The sequence below is a fragment of the Mirounga leonina genome, unplaced genomic scaffold (genome assembly GCF_011800145.1).
Source record: "Mirounga leonina isolate KUSES-001 unplaced genomic scaffold, KU_Mleo_1.0 Mir_53, whole genome shotgun sequence".
NCBI lineage: Eukaryota > Metazoa > Chordata > Mammalia > Carnivora > Phocidae > Mirounga > Mirounga leonina.
Genome location: NW_023270807.1, coordinates 26,725,922 through 26,730,825, shown reverse-complemented (window position 1 = coordinate 26,730,825; position 4,904 = coordinate 26,725,922). Strand labels below are relative to the sequence as shown.

The 4,904-nt window shown below is 34.8% G+C and overlaps 1 pseudogene; it reads right to left on the bottom strand.

Moving 5' to 3' along the window:
• Positions 1-231: 231 nt before the first annotated feature.
• Positions 232-432, bottom strand: LOC118001753 (annotated as a pseudogene).
• Between the last annotated feature and the right edge of the window lie 4,472 nt (positions 433-4,904).

Here is a 4,904-nt window from a genome sequence, read left to right as displayed (position 1 = left end):
CATAAAGCAAGGAAGCCACTTAAGAAAGTTGTTTCTGTAATTCAAGGGAGATTTGATGTCATTGAGAACTAGGTAGTTGCAGTGGTGAAGGAAAAGTAGGTGGAAGAGGAAGTTATTTAAGAATTGTTCTGACCTTATATCTGAACCAAGATAAGGGGAGAGGTGAAATTACTGAATGTTAATTGCACATTGCTTAATGAAAGTCAGGTGCTGGCAGGGGGATGTCAGGTTTCTGGCTGCAGAATCTCTATAAATCTGGTGTCATTCATGAGAAAGACTTAGAAAGCAAACATTTGGTGAGATAGATGAAGTATGAAGTTTGGAGTATATGGAATTTGAGATATTCATAGGACACCCAAGTTACTTTTCAATTAGCAATAATCACGCCTTGGATAAACCTCATTGGCTACGATACTGCCACTGCACAAAGCTCAAGTTACTTTTCAATACTGTCTAGATATTCCATTTTAAGTGGGGGTTTTGGGGGCACCTGGGTGGCTGAGTCGGTTACATCTCCAGCTCTTGATTTCAGCTCAGGTCATGATCTCAGGGTCCTGAGATCAAGCCCAGTGTTTGGCTCCACACTCAGCAGAGAGTTGGCTTAAGGGTTCTCTTCCTCTGCCCCCCCCCATGTGTGCTCTCTCTCTCTCTCTCTCTCTCTCTCTCTCTCTCTCTCTCATAAATAAATAAATCTTTAAGTGGGGATTTTGAACTGCAGAAAGCAAAATTGGACTGAGGATATCTCCTTTGGGGTCATTTGCTTCTAAAAATTTTGAAAACACTGTTTCATAAGCATAATATATGAGTTTGCTCAGGAAATGTGTGCAGATTAAGAAGAGAAAGAGTGCCCATGACAGAAGCTGAGGCATAGCAATATTTAAGATGGGAGTAGAAAAAGAGGAGCTACATCGGGAAAACACATTAGGCAAAGGAGAGAAACAGTAATAACTGTAGCCAGGAGAGGGGTGCGTTTAAAATAGGAGACACAAATCTATACTAACAAATGCCACTTCAAGATTGTCTAAGATAGGGACTCAAACATGACAAATTGGATTTATCGTTAATGATGTCTTGTAACATTGGCAAAAAGCAATTTCTGTAGAGAGAAGGGACAGAAGTTACTTGTCCCATGACTGAAATTGAGTACAAATAAGGAAGTGGGTGTAGATAATTTTTTTAAGAAGGTTAGCAGCAAAAAGAGGGAAAGAAAAAAAAATGATGAACAATGTTTGTTTGTTTGTTTTGAGCAGAACATTTTTAAATGCTGATAAGAGAAAACAGTTAAAGGGAAATTTTAAAGATTCAAGAGATAAGAGAAGAAATAATAGAGGAGGAGCCCCCAGAACTGTGGGAAAGGCTAACAACCACATGTGTAAGAGTAATACTACCCTTCAGGGGGAAGAAAAAGAAAAGCATGAGTATGTTGATGGGGGCAGGCGGTGAGGAGCAAATGTGGTAAAATGCAAAGATTAAAATTTTATGCGTTTTATGGAGTCCTATGATTGCTGTTCTCTGTGAGGAATAAAAAGTTATAAAAAGTTAGATTATCTCTTGAAAGGGTGTCATGTTAGCAAGACTAAAGTTTAAAGGGGTATAGAGAAATTTGTCTAAGAAGGTTCATGAACAGCATCAGATTTTATGGATATTGGAGAATATTCTGCTCAGTTCTGCTAATTGACCATCAGCAAATTAGATTATTGCATTGATTCAAAACAACGTTTACCAACATTTTTTTTTACACCAGAGTGCACATAAAAATCAGTAACATCTTATGACACATTATATATACTGATAAGCCTTCTTGAAGCCAGAGATTGCTGGCTTATAATATGTGGCTAATCTGGAAATTGCCACCTGCCCATGGGACACAGGGTTCGGTATCTAGGCCAACCTGAAACCCATGTGTGGGCACACTGACCAAGCTTTACCTGGTGAATGTTACTAAAGAAAACCACAAAGGAATTGAAATATTTGCAAGAGAGTGATTTTATGGAGCGAAAGAAAAGAAAGTACAAAGATCTAGATTTCAAAGTAAAAGTGTAGTGGGAGAAACTGAGAATGAGCAATAAGGATAGGTGATGGAGATCACAGATTATTAATTGAAAAATAATATATCTGCAGAATGTCTGTATTGTGATAGTGAGGACAATAGCCACGGCTTATCCATGGGAGGGTGTAGCTGATGTGAATTGGATGTAAAGGTCATTGGACAATAGGATGTTGAGGACATGAGACATGCACTGGAATCATGGGTGGTCCAAAGAAATGTTGGCATTAACAGAATTAGGACTGAATAAGGCAGACTTCTCAGGCATTAAACACTTCAGTACTTCAGGAAAAGTTCTAAGAGGATCAGAAAAGTTAGCAATAAGAGTGTATATAGTGTCACTAATTACCATTAAGCTTATGATTTTTACATGAATATGGATTAGTGAGCAGGAAACAGCAGTACAATTGAGGATTTTAACACTACCTTCACACTGTTAACTTCCTACCATGTGGTAGAATTAACAGCCGCCTCTTTAAGCTGCTTTACTGAAACTATGATTAAATTATTAGTTGGATCTATACTAATTCCATAATGTGTGACACCAGATATTAAAAGTATAAAAACCAAGTAGTAACATATTTTTTTTTAAATGTTAATTTTGGGAGAGGAGAGTCTTCTCTCTGCCATGGTACTCTGCTTGCATTTTTCTGTCCACCTAGTTGGGTATGTTTCATGCCATAGTGGGTATTATAGAACATGGAATGCTCTAATGCAAATATTCTTCAGAAATTCCTTTACTCCTTTTAGTAGTTAATCATTTTCACTAGTGAATATTTTTTATATTAATTTTTTCCTTTTTAAATTATTAAAGTGTTTTCTGTCTCCTCTCTATTCCCTAACTGATACAACCAGAATAGCAGTCGTTGATTTTTGACTGCAATAGTATTTTATGCAATCTAAAGCACATTTTTGCATTTCTTCACATACTATCATTTCTAAAACCAGAGAATACCCAATAGTTGATGATATGTTTATCAATTTCTGGCGCATTTAGTTAATCTCTCATGTCTTAGATTTCATTAAAGATGGTATTTTCCTGCTTTAGTCCCTGTCCTCGGTACCATTTGTTCAGGGACCATAAACATACAATCATTTATGTATGTCCAGAGAGTCAGAGGAATATCCTCTTTTTGGTTTAGACATATATATTTTAATCCTGATTTTAAAAATGATGTGCTGAGGTCTTTGAGTTAGTCTAGAAATTGAAATTTCTATCTGAATTCTTTATATATATATTTCTTTCTTCCTTTTTTTATATACTCAATTTTCCCTCTGCTTGTCTTCCCTCCTTCATTCTAATCCAGCAGACACAGATCATTAGGATTAGTGGTGATGGAAGTAGATATCTTAATTCTTGAGAAATACATTGCCATTTTCTTTCTAACAAGGCCGTTTTCATAAACTACATAAAGTAGAATTAGGAAATAGACCACTAACTTTCTGTGCTATGTCCTTTCAAGAATAAGAATTCTACGTGCTAAATATGACATCATATTTGAATGACCCATCCCATTTGCTATCCCTCCAGGATTGAGTAGATATTACATAGTCCATCTCCCAATTGTTGCATGCACTGTATCTCATTAGTGCTTTGTGTAACTATTTGAGAATGAATAAATACTTTCACTGGAGTGAGATTAGTATATGATTAGCAAGTGTCTACTAAGAAAGGAACTGATTTGAAAGCATACAATCTAAACAATTTAGATAGCTTCCCTGATGAATTCAAGCTTGAATCAATTTGTACTCAGACTTTTGAATGTGTTGTAATTTTGACTAAAAACTGAAACAAGATTATTTCTGTAAATCTAATATCTCCTTTCTGAAGTGCTCTCAGATATAAAGTTTACTGTACCATGAAATAGGTCTGTTGTACTTTTCCTTTCAACTCTGATGACATGCCTAATAAACTCCTGCTTCATTATACAGAAAAAAAATATTCATTTCTGAGACTAAGCATTATAGGAAAATGGGTTTCCATATTGTTATTCCACCTGATAGATTATTAAGAAATCTGCAAGTGCATAATTACCAAGAGTAATCTTGTTATTACCAATTGTTCATGACCTGAAAATAGGTTCAAAATTGCTAAAGGTACAATCAGAGATGATTTCTAACATTTATGTGAGTCACAGCTTTAATAAATTTACATAATTTCACCAACTTCATCTGAGTTCTAATAACAATATTTATGTTTAGACAGTGAAAAGTATTAACATTTATTAAGAAATAGATTATTTCATTACCCATCCATTAATTATGAGAATCCTCTGGGAGATCAAGGATAAAGACTTGGTATTAACCCAAGTGAAGATTCCGTGGTTTTAAAAATAGCCTGTCACTAATAAACAACAATGCCCTTAGACACTTTATTTTTTTGGTTGTTATTGAATTAATTCAGCTAAGGCACTGTAACAAAAACTAAAGATAGCCAAAAAGTTTATTTTGCACTAATACCATTAAATTGTATATATCTTTAAATATCTCAAAGAGCAAAAGCTTTGATATTTAGGGTATTTGTCCTTATAGCAATGGCTGTGGGGGGTGGGATATAGGAAGAGTTGGGATTGAAAACTAAACTATGTGACTCATATTCTTCTGTATATTGTTCGAAGCATGATTTTATTAGGCCAAGTACTAGTTCTAAAAGTTTCCTAGACATATGCAGCCAACACTGTAAAAAAGGATCAAAATAAATCTGATTGTGCATCTTTTCATTTAAGTTTTGCTTTCTCAGGTAAATAACTTTTAGTAAGTATATCCTGTGATTTAATTTTCAAGACTAAAATAAAAGGCTTAATCAGTAAAAACCAATCAGCAGTTTATAATCTGTGAAGGAAATATTTTTAGTCAA